Here is a 12727-nt window from a genome sequence, read left to right as displayed (position 1 = left end):
ATTCATCTTAATTGAAAAGGATAAAGAGGGCAAATCCAATAAGCACAAATCACACCTAATGCCCAGAGTTTACAATCACAAACCTTCAAACCATCTCCTTAGGGGGATTATTTGCAGTTTATGACACAGAGACTCCCACTGACACTGCAACCCACTGTGTTGAGTTTGGGAGGAACTCACGAGGGTGTGCCTGCCCAGAGGACAAGGCAAAGGTCACAACCAGTCCTGTTTCTCTGCTCTTACACAGGAACTTGAATGATTCTCACCAGGCTACACATGAAGCTAATGGCAAAAAACTAACTTTGATATCAGTTACCCTTCTTCTTCCAGTTCTGGAAGAAATGGTTCATTGGTTTATTTCTCCAGGGATGTCTTGGGTAAAGCTGAATGTGGTAATACAGTGTTCACATAAAAAGGCTAGCATGGACATTTGTGACACACTAGAAACATGCAAAATAAAGAATTATTCCCTTCCTAATACTACACTTTCTTTTAAATAACACCCCATATCCCCTCCATGTTCTGTTAGAAAAAGTGAGACCTTTGATCACAAATACAGAAGCTTTGAGACTGGGATTAGATCAAGAACTGAGAACATTCCTATAATCTGTAATATCATTAAAAGAGAAGAGAGCAATGGTTTTGCTCTTAAGAATACACATCACCCTACATAATTGTCTCTAATCCTAAAACAAAACAGAAATACCTATGGTTGGTGTATGGAAACACATAGGAGGGTCTTCACCCTCCTCTAAACCCCGTGGGTCACATGTTGGAGCAGCAGCAGAAGCATCACACAAAAATCTGTAATAACACACACACCTAAATTATCTGTGTTCTGGGGGTTGTTTTAGTAGCTTAAACCCCCAACAACCTCCCATCCAATTTTTTCCAGGTTTAGCCACTCCAAAAGGTTTTCCAGTAGGGTCCCACTTGTATTAACTCCTATTTTTTTACCCTTAGTGAGATTTCATGGCTCTTTAGAGGTGAGTACGTCAGTTTGAGTCTGCTTTTCCTCATCATAATTCTGTGTGTTAAAGCCTGTTAACCGTTGATCTGTTAACTATTACTGATTTTTGATCCTTTTTTCTTACAATTATTTCCATTTTCCCATGTTTAAACGTACTTTATTATGCCTCATACATATTTATCTAGCGAAGTACATAAAACATAAATACTGGAAATCTGGCAAGGAGAATGTTGAGGTCAGAACTGGGAGAGGAGATAGAAGAGGGCACGTATGTACATCACTGCTCATGACTTTCATACTCTCACAAACTTCAGCAAAAGGTTGTGGCTGCCCCATCCCTGGAAGTGTCCAAGGCCAGGTTGGACGGGGCTTGGAGCAACCTGGGCTAGTGGGAGGTGTCCCTGCCCATGGCAGGGGGTTGGACTGGATGAGCTTTAAGGTCCCTTCCAACCCAAACCATTCTGGGATTCTATGATTCTGAAATAGGCCCTGAATCCTATCCATGCCCACACCCAGCTGAGGGCAACTTGCTGGGCATTTTCAGTTGGCAAATATTTTGGAAACCAACTTTTTTCCTTTTTGAAAAGGGAGTGGGAAGACAACAGGAGGACAGCGTACAGATGATAATTTTTGGTCTTTCTAGGATTTCACCCTGGTTCCCTGGGCTGTCAAACACAGAGAAGAACAACAGCAGGTCAAAAATTATCAACTAGCCATGCCCAGTATTTCCTGAGTCCAGTCTCTGAACTGAAGACACTGTCCCAGTGGCACAGGAGTAACCTGGTGTCTCACCCTTAGCCCCGGTGTTCAGGAGGTGAGGTTTGTGACATCCTCAGTGAGCAGAACAGTTCTTGTAACTGGAGAAGGCAAACAACCCTCTGGCACAGCTCCCACACCGTGTCACATCATATGGACCAAAGGAGGTGGTGTGGACACAGAGTGAGAGCCGTGGCAATCACTGCCACAGAATGTGTGTGAATTATTTCAGGATGCACGTCAATTCAAATTTGTAATCTAATTTGCCTAATGGCACTTTATCGAGTAACTAAACAAACCATTTATTTCTGTCAGTTTGGGTACCTTCTTGTTAACTGTTATCTTTTATTTCTGAAGGACTGGCTGTGGCACTCAGTGCTCTGGGCTGGGTGACAAGGTTAGACTTGATGGTCTTGGAGATCTTTCCCAACCTAAATGATTTGGGCTTCTAAAACCTCTCTAGGAAGCCACACTTGTGATTTACCATAGATGCATGGAAAGGGCAGGGGGGTGAGTCCGTACACCATGCTGGACTAAAATAATTTCAGCTCTTGTCCAAACAAAGCCCTTTGTGTATACTCAGGAAAAAACATTGTGCTGTATTTTAAACAAAAATTATGCAAATATAGAATACATTGTTTGCCACAAGCTTCAAATATACCCTTCCAGACCTGGATATGAACGTGGATGAATATATTTAAAGACATGCTCTCTAGCAGTGCTCCTGTTCATGAAGGTCTGACCTCAGCTGAGATTAGAGCTCAGGGATGAGCACTCCATCCCCAAAACAGGACTGATTCCAGATACTGGTAATTTAAAAAGATGTTAAACACAGCTCTGTGAAATTCAAAGCAAGAGAAAAAGATTCACCTTAAGACAAGGACATGGTTATGCTAGGTGGAAAAACCAGTTTTTAACCCACAGGAGGTGAAAACTTTATTAATATTTTGGTTAAGCATCAGAGGAAAAAGGAACAGCTTAGAAAGAGGAAAATTAAAATTACCCTTCTAATGAAGTTAGAATCAGAACACCTGGGAAGGGGAAGTTTTGCAATGTTCACCTGGATGAAATGCAAACAGCCTTAGGGTATGAAACGAAACACATTACCCCAATCAACACTATTTTTGATGACTGCAAGCCTAAAGTCATGTAGGGATTTTTTCATAGGAGTTGGTTCCAAGTTACAGTTAGGTAAGTGTTATCCAGCAGTGTAAGGAACCTTTGGATCTGAAGAGTTCTGCAAACAGGCTTGTTTCACTCCTGTTCACCATGAAGTTTTAACTGTCCAAATTGTGATGTTATGCATAAGTTCTTTATTTCACACTGATCTTACATTGCCTTGTGCTCAGGAGGACTTGCAGGTAATTGACAATCATGAAAATATTCCACCCTGAGGATAAGACTTGTAGAGTGTCCAAATCACTGCAATATAACTCTCCATGGAGCTGCAGAGACTTGTTGGGGAGCAGGTAACACATCAACTGATATTAAAATATTTTATGCACAGTGGATGCAGCACACAGAAAAAAGATATTACCTGGTGATTCCTGCTGTGCTTTGCTTTTCTGGGGATTTTTCTTCCCTGTTAAGCTTTGCTCAGAGTGTGACAATAATACGTAACTTCTTACAGTCCTGCCTTTACTCATTAGTGCTAAACAGCAGGGACAAGGAGCCTTGGGCAAGAGGCAAATCATTCTTACCAGTCAACTATAACAAAAATGTTCTACACGTAAATACTTCTCCTCTTTCCTACCCTCCGGAAAGTCTATAAACATTTAAAATCCCCACGAGCTGAGTTACAACACCTGAGAATTGCCGTGCGTGGAACTCCCCATATTTAATGGGTATGGGCAGGAGCTCCAGCCACTTCAGAGTTCAGGGAATGGAAGTTCACAAGGTCTCACTTGCCACATCCCCATTTCCATTCCCAGCTGCCCCAAGCTGCACATGGGCCTGACCCAGGATCATCCGAGTTCACCGAGTGCGGGAGAGAGGGCGGAGTCGTGGTGTCTGTGGTCAGAGGAGCTGTTTGCATGGGAGCTCTGTCCCTTCCCATGAAAATCGAGGCAGGAGGAAAGGCAGAGCTGCACACCATCAGGTGTTTTCTCCCCGGGAAGAGCTGGAACTCTCATGGAGCTGCAGGCACAGAAGAAAAGCTCCCTGGGACAGCAGGGAATGGCAATTCCCACCGGACCCACCACCAGCCGCTGACTGGGGCACCACAAGGTTGTGAGAGCCTTTGTGATGGGCTGGAACATCACACAGAGGAACTGGTGGTTGCTCAAAGAAGCACCAGCCCAAAATTAGCTGCCTAGACAGAGCTCTAATGGTGACATAAACCCTGCTATTTCCACCCAAACCTGGCCTCCAGCCAGTGCCGGGTGCTGACTGGCCCCGGGTTGCTGCCAACTCTCTCCAAAACAATCCCAGGAAAAATGCCATCTGAAATGAAACCCCAAAATAACACTCACTGCCAGGACATGTTGCAAAGCCCTCATTTACTTAATGAACTGCCTATAAGGAGAACACAGTGAGGCACAGAGTGGCACCAGCACAGAATTTCCACAGCTGGCGGAAACAACTGAACGAGACAAGCAGAAATGTTTTCAGTTGGGTTTGTATGATTTATCTTCAGTGAGGGTCAGGATGAGAAATAAATCCAAAAATATTTTGGAGGCCGTCTCTGGATAAGCAGAAAAATAGTGGAAGAGAGTCATGTCAATATGAAAACAAATTTATAACTGCTCCATGAAGAAACACCATCAAAATTCCTGATGTAGGACGAATTTCGAGGACAGTAATAAGGACCATAAAATCATGTACATTGCTTGTGCAAACAGTAATTCAGCCTGACAGGAGTTAGTCCTTAACCTGTGTGCTGACAGTTCAGTACCTGGAGCAAACACTCTTTTCTGAGAAAACATCCTCTCGGGAATTATGGTTGGACTTGATGATCTTCAAGGTCTTTTCCAACCATGATGATTCTGTGATTCTATTCCCCAGTTTTTCTCTTTGGAAAGGGTGTTCCTGCAGACACGTGGTCTCTGCAGGAGTGCAGTTGGCTGGGTTCTGGTTCCCTCACACACACTAATGGAAATGATAAGTGGATGACATTCCCGAAACGAGATGAAAGCACTAACACAGCTCCAGCACCAAAAGGAAACATCACATGTTTTCCCTGGCAGATCCTAAACCATCTGGGCTGTGGGTCTGATCTCTAACAGCCACTGCAGGGTTTGTATCTCCTTAATTATTTTATATTTTTCTATTTTTATATTTGTCATTATACATTTTCCCTCGCTGAAAATTCTAAGGAAAAGAAATCAAAACCAGCGAGACTTTATCTCCTGATGAGTATCTCCATGGCAGAGTTTCCCTTGGAGGCTGAATTTTAAGCCCAGCAAACCAGCCAGGTTTTTATGCCATTACATAATTGACTGTCTCAAAAAGCAGAGATGCATTTGAACAATTTCTAAATGATGTGCCTATGTTTAGAGTCTTAGGTCTGGACAAGACATAACATGCTGTGATGTCTCCTTTCCAATTATCTAATTTCACTTTGAAGAAAGTGGAAGTTTCTCCAGATTCTTTCTCCTGAGATGTTTATTGTCTTGGCGAAATCTTTCTGGATTAAACTCGCGTTCTGACCTAAGTAGTTTAACTCACAGTATTTCCTAAAGTGTCTTCAATTCTCACTGGTAACTACAAATAATTTGAGTTTCTAGAGGCCTATTAAGGAAAAGGATCATGGGACAAGTTTTAATTGACTCTCTGTGTCCTTTTCCCTCCCCAGTAACCAGCTCATCTAATATCACTTCATTCCTTTTATTTCTTAATTTCTTCCTATTTTTTTAACTGTAAGAGTATGTTGGAAGTGAGGCAAGGTGACAAGCATTGCAAAAACACTGGAAAACACTCCTGATTTCATTGTGGAAATGGAGGTGACTCGAGTGGAGACTTAGGAGCCTGCACTGGGCACGACCTGCTCCAGGAACATCCCCACCCTGGTGTAGCTACAACTGTAATTTGTGCAGGCCCTGTCCATCCCCCAGGGCTACCACAGGATCTGTGTCATGGAACATTTTTCTTTGGCTGACACCAGATGACTCCTCCAGCCTCCCCACTGTGAAGAGCTGGATTCAGTTTTAAGGAACTCCATGTCTTTGTGTTTTAACCCACAGCCAGTCCCCAGTGAAGGATGGACCTTGGTGGCACCTTCTCTGGGGCACTGAGGGAAGGCTCACAGCAAATAACTGCAGAGTGGAGCTTCCCCCTTCTCAAAGTATTCCAAGGAGACAATAATGCCTCTCCCAATGACTGGAGGGGCTCCAGGAGGGCTGGAGAGGGGCTTTGGGCAAGGGAATGGAGGGACAGGACAAGGGGGAATGGCTTCCCATTGCCAGAGGGCAGAGATAGATGGGATACTGGGAAGGAATTCTTCCCTGTGAGGGTGGGGAGGTCCTATGGATCAATGCCCCATCCCTGGAAGTCCTTAACCTGTTCAAGGCCAGGTTGGACTGGTCTAGTGGAAGGTGTCCCTGCCCGTGGCAGGGAGTGGAATGAGATGAGCTTTAAGGTCCCTTCCAACCCAAACAATTCTGTGATTCAGTGATTCTATGGAACTCTGGATTCTCAGAAACTTTACAAAACCCTGCAAAGCAGAGGTCACTAAATGGAACAGCTGTAAATTGATCTGGTAAATGCTCTTGTTGAAAGAAAAAAAATCTTATTTGCAAGAAATAATGTTTACTTTCTGTAAACCAAACAAGAAAAGGGTTTAATGCATAAAACTAAATAAACCTTAGTACCCAAGGATGTGTTTTATGTAAGAAAGCAATTTTCTACTCAGTATAACTTACTTCAGTTTCCTTTATCCAGTTTAATGTCCACAAAGCGATGGAGAAATACAAACAATTGTATTTGCAGCTTTGAGCTGCACAACAAAAGAGCATGAGGCTGGATGACAGATTTCACTAGAAGTTTAGCAGGAAGTCATTAAAAGAAAATTCCAGCCTCTGCAGTATGGAATGTAATATTTAGAAATATCTCCAAGGAGGGATTTTCTGTGGAGGCTCCCCACAGAAATAGTAGTTTGATATACAACCCTTTCTATAAATGGTGTAGCAGGAGCAATTACCCTCCTATGAGTTACAGGCAGTGACAAAAAGCAGATAACATGTCGGCTGACGCTCCTTTATGGAAGGGAGTTACAAAATCTCCTGACGTATTTTGGAGCTGTGATCAAATGTCTACATGGGAAATACAAAGCACATGGAGACTGTGTGGGGAAAAAAACAGGGGCTCTGCAAAAACGTCCCAGAATCACAATAAGTTCACGGTTTAGGCTTGGTAACAATTGCCAATAACAATTGCCAACAAAGGAAATTTGGTTTTCTTCATTCAAGAAACAATGAAAATTATTTTCCATTCTCATAGGTACAGTTTAAATTGGGGAAAAAATACACCCAGAGATGAGGGTATCCAAAGAAAGGTCTCTAAAAATTATTTGAAATTAAAAAAAAATCCCCAGATTTCCTCCAGAGCGTGGCTGCCAAAAGCTTATGTTTATAGAACAGCTTATGTTTATGGCCTTTTCCTTCAAATTCACCATAAAAAGGATTTAAAAGTCTTGTGACCTAAAAAAAACCAAAAGGGACAGATCATAGCTAGGATGAAATTTTCAATCAGCCTCTGCCTCAAACTACCATATGGGATAAAAATGTTGTGCTTCATACTCCATTCATCCACGCTCCTCGGAAAAAGCTCGTCCTAGAGTGCTTCAAGCTGAGTTCAAGTCATTTAGGGCTTGTTTGTCAGGAACTGGTCAAGCAAGACTGAATTTGTGACTACAAAGAGTGCAAATGAGGAAAAGAATAAACTTGTCTAATACATTTCATCTGAAAAACAAAACCCAGTTCTGGAAGCCATTTCTGCAGGGGGTTCATCCATCCACTCTCATTTAAAATACCATGAATTCAGCCTCCAGCCACCTCCCAAGGAAAGAGCTCAGCCTTAGTTTGGATCACTTCAGCTGAGCAAAAAGAAGCAACTCTTGTGTTCTTTTCCTCTCTGGTTTGGTATTAAATTGATGTTTACCACATATTAACAGTGTGCAGATGCCCTGTAGTCATAATATAATACAGGGATCTGGCAAAGGATTTGCAAAGCAAACAGACCTGCCTGGGAGAAACCTGCTCACCACGCAGCATTGTACAGGTGTCTCATTTCACATCTCATCTCAACAGGTACATCTGTTGTAAAGTCACTCTTTTGCCTTTAGATTCATTCATAGAATCACAGAATAGTTGGGGTTGGAAGGCACCTTAAAGCTCATCTCATTCCACCCCCTGCCACAGGCAGGGACACCTTCCACTAGCCCAGGTTGCTCCAAGCCCCATCCAACCTGGCCTTGGACACTTCCAGGGATCCAGGGGCAGCCACAGCTCCTCTGGGCAACCTGTGCCAGGGCCTCCCCACCCTCACAGCCAAGAATTCCTTCCTAATAGCTAATCTAAATCTATCCTCCTTCATCTTAAAGCCATTTCCCCTTATCCTGTAACTCCATGCCCTGGTAAATTATTTCTCTCCATCTTCCTTGTAGGCTCCCTTTGGGTACTGGATTGGTACCCAACCCTTACCTCATAACTGAATCTGTCAAGAATGTCAGAGGATTAAAGCAAGAACTCAGAGACTTTATTAAAAACAGAAGCATGGAAAGAGTTCATGGAACTGGGTTTTCTCTACAAAAATGCAATGTTTCATATTGGGAAGCATTCCTCAAAACTCTTACTGGCTTGCCAATAAAAGACAAGCTGTGGATTTATGTGTCTTTTTCAGCAGCTGCAGTGCAAAGGGAAGCTTCTTTGAAAAGGGGGAAAAAAATGGGGCTCAAACTTGCTCAGGTCTTGCCTAAGTCAGCCATAGCTTTTTGTGCCATCTGCCTATTTTTTTTACACTGTTTGGTTTTTTTTTTTCCAGGATGAAAACAAAACAAAACAAACAACCCAGCCCAAACTGATTTGGATAAAAAAGTACACTCCCATTTTGATATGTAATGATCAATGTTCACAGTTACCCCACTGAACTGAGCTCCCACCTCACCATCCTGCTCCCTGTCTCCCTGGACCACGTGTGTGCAGGCAGCCCCAGCCTGTGCACAAGCATTCCTTACCACTGTCCATGGTAGTTTTCCCAGTCCAGCTCCCAGCTCTCCCACCCTCTGTATTCATACATATTTTTGCCTGGAACAGATTTCTTTAGTTTTCCAGACAATTCCAAAATTGCAGTGGTCTGGAAACTCCATAAACAAGACACCTTTTTGCTGCAATATTCCTGGAAAAATAAGTAAACCTCCCTTGGTTTAAAAGTAGATAATGAGTACTTTTGTGTCCAGCACAACCCAGGGGCACCAATGAAAGCAGGACCCCAGTGACCACAGCGTTCCAGGAGGACATGGAATGAAGAGACAGAGAAGTGCAGCCCAGTTGCCTGATCAGACAAACCAGTGGATGACCACACGAAAGCTCAAAGCACTACATAACCAAACACTTCTGTTAACACGTTCCTGATTAGCAGAAGGCAGAAACAGGAGCTTAAAGACATCAGCTTCCTCCAAAGGTCCTTCTATTTTCCAGAACATTTTGGAACATCCAGAATTGTTCTGATATCTCTGTACCCATCAGCCTTGGAGTGTGTTTGCTTTGGGTGCAATGTGTCGAAACGCTGATAGCAAACTTCAGATTGACCTCCTTTTGCAATAAGAGAGCAGGAAAAAAGCACAGACTGAAGAAATAGAACTGGTTCTCCTGCCAGGAAACTACTGCACTATAAAACATGACGAGACTGCCACAGTCACAAAGGAAGGGGAAACACTTGAAAGATATTAAAAAGGCTTGAGGACAAATTCAGTGCTTGTAAACCTGGGTTTCCATGACTCAGTGCAAAATGGAGCAGCACCAGTGCTGGGGGACAGCATTTTCCCTGCTGCCATTCTGTGTCCCCTTCTTTTGGTGGCATTACTGGAGCATGTCAATCGTTTCATTAGATTCTTCTGTCCTGACCCCTTGCCTTAGAAGAGGTGTGAATTTATGTAGCCTTGCACATGCAGTTAAACCTGAAATAGAAACAGGAACAGCTTCGGGGAATTGTTTCCTCCAGAGACGTCAGCGAATGCAAAAGTGCTGAGGGTGACGGAGGTTCTGTGTTCCACAGGCTGCTTTCACCTGCACCAAAGGGGACCTGAAGGGGCAGGAACAAAAATACTCATTTTTTGCAAAGAAGATTTACATGCTAGAACCCAAAAGAGCGCTTAGTTGATGCATAAAATCTCCACCTGGTGGTGAACCTGCCACAGCAAATTATTTTATTTTTTTAAGAAAAAATCCTGTTGCAACATATAAACGGTTCTTTAGTATATACAATCCCAAACCAACAGGTGGGGAAGGGCAGCCTTCAGAAAAACAGCACTATCCTATCTCCCTGCTTTTCTATCATCTTGGAAAGCTGAAGAATCGAGACTTTTCCCAGGCAAAATCAGACTGAAAAGAGCTCATGTTGCACAGTATGCAGGGTCAGGTAAAAGGTGGACTGTGCTGACTGGTTTTCCAGCTGCAGAAAATGCTGCTTCCCAAGGAGAAATGTCCTCTCTGAAGTTCTACCCTGTTTCTTGGCTTACACATTGGTTAATTACAATTATCAATTAGAATTATCCGCTCTCTGTATCTCCAAGGTCCTCCAAATCCTAGCACATTTTAGGGGTAATTCTCTGGCTGCCAACAATTAGTTCAGTTCTCCCCTCAAAGTTGCTGGTTCTACACCCTAGAAACATTTTCTGGATTTACATTTTCCTATACACCTTATTAAAATGTAATATCTCACTCACCTAGTGTTTTCAGTACAGTTTTATTATCTAACAGCATCAAGAAAAGCTCTGTGAGATGGAATAAAACCAGTGTAAGATGAACATATAAAATGTACAAAGCCAGACCCTTGATCTACGGCATGGTGCATACCATGCACTGTACCCTAACCCACTGGACATCACCAGAGTGCCATAATTAATCCATTTGGCTTATGACACCTTGAAATGCAGGAACAAAACATCCCCCTTTCAAACTTGGTAAGACTGAGCAAGATATGGACATAGCCACAACCCACAGGATCAGGCTGCCAAGAGCCATCCTCTGCTTCGTGTGTGTGACCATGGCCAGTGGTTTATGCATGCAAATATATAAATATATCAGTAAATAACATGTACCTTTTCCTATGCCATAAGATTAATGTGATCATAGCCTTAAGTGCAACATTTCCTAAAACAAGCAGGATGTGCCACTGCTGATGTTCACAAATTATTCACTTGACCACAATAAAATTCGACAGGATCAAAAATAAGATTTCGTTTAAACTGGCCCGAATCCACTTTCTGTCAACTCACCACTTTGCAATTTAAACACCATCAGCATCGAACCTCACAAGGTATCTTAATTAAAGAAGTAATGGGGGGATGTGGGATGTGTTTAATGCTGACCTCAAGGGCGAAAGTGTGAGCGATGGGAGGATGGCAGCCCTCAGCTTCACACTGCAGAGAGTTGCACAACGGCATGACATCCTCCTGGTTTCATAATTTTACACACGCAACAGAGATTAAAAATAGTAGTAGAGCTTACTAATTAATAGCAAATTATTATGACCAAAAGATAGAGCATCCTCAAGTGGCCAAAGCTCTGCGGCACTCGAGGGAAATGAGGAAAAATTTGTTTACAGGACGACTCTATGGAGTGGAGGGGGGGGTGTTTTAAAGGAAAAGCGCTGTGGAAAATCACTGGTTGCTTCAAAAATGCCAAATAACGGGATTTGCTCTCGTCAGAAGCACAAATATATAGAAATAAAACTAAATGCCTTCAGTATTCATATTCTTTGCAGCAAGAGTGCTCTGCAGTATGTGTGACCCTGCACCCGTCTGCTTAATGAGCATATTAAAATTAAATCATTAGTAAGCTGAACCCCACATTCCCAAGAGCTTGAGGGTGAATGGGGAAAGGGGGCAAAATCAGTGGCATTGTGATGGTGTCTGTTTGGTATCTGCAGTCACGGTTGGAAGAGCGTATTTACTCCAGAGGTTTTAAAGTATCCCTTGGAAAAGGGGCAGTTTGGGGGGTCTGAAAAAGGGGAGCGGTCTGAGAAAGGGGGCTCTGAAACATGGGAAGGTGAAAAAGGGGGGACTGAAACATGGGGGGGCTGAATTCTGGGGGGAGCTGAAACCCGGGGGCTGAAACATGTGGGGTTGAAACACGAGGGGCTGAAACACTGGGAGCTGAAATCTGGGAGGCTGAAATCTGGAGGGCTGAAACACGGGGGGTTGAAAAATGGGGGACTGAAATACAGGGGCCTGAAATCTGGGGGGCTGAAACGCGAGGGGGGCTGAAACATGGGAAGCCGAAACATGAGAGGCTGAAATATGGGGAGGCCTGAAACACGGCGGGGGCTGAGAGAGGGGAGTGTGAACAATGGCGGTATGAACACGGGGGGCTGAAATCCGGGAGGCTGAAACACGGGGGAGCTGAGAACGGGGAGTGTGAACAATGGGGTGCGAACTCGGGGCGCCGTGAGCACTGAGTGTGAACACTGGGGTAGGAACACTGGGGGCTGTGAACACTGAGTGTGAACACAGGGGGCTGTGAGCACTGTGTGTGAACACTGGGGTAGGAACACAGAGGGTTGTGAGCACTGAGTGTGAACACAGGGGGCTGTGAGCACTGAGTGTGAACACAGGGGGCTGTGAGCACTGAGTGTGAACACTGGGGTCCGAACTCGGGGCGCTGTGAGCCCTGAGGAGCGGCAGCCGCCCGCCGCCCCCGAGCTGCCCGCACCTCCCTGCCCGGAGGGGGCCGGCGAGACGCCCCCGCCAGGCGCCTCCTCCCGCCCCTCACGGCGCTCCCTCACGGCGTTCCCTCACGGCGGCCGCGGTGGCGGTGGCGCGGCAGCGGCCGGGGCTCGATCGGG

This window comes from Neopelma chrysocephalum, unplaced genomic scaffold (genome assembly GCF_003984885.1).
Source record: "Neopelma chrysocephalum unplaced genomic scaffold, ASM398488v2 Primary Assembly neopelma1_281, whole genome shotgun sequence".
NCBI classification, from domain to species: Eukaryota; Metazoa; Chordata; class Aves; order Passeriformes; family Pipridae; genus Neopelma; species Neopelma chrysocephalum.
The sequence above is the reverse complement of the archived record's forward strand: the minus strand, read 5'-3'. Positions refer to the sequence as shown.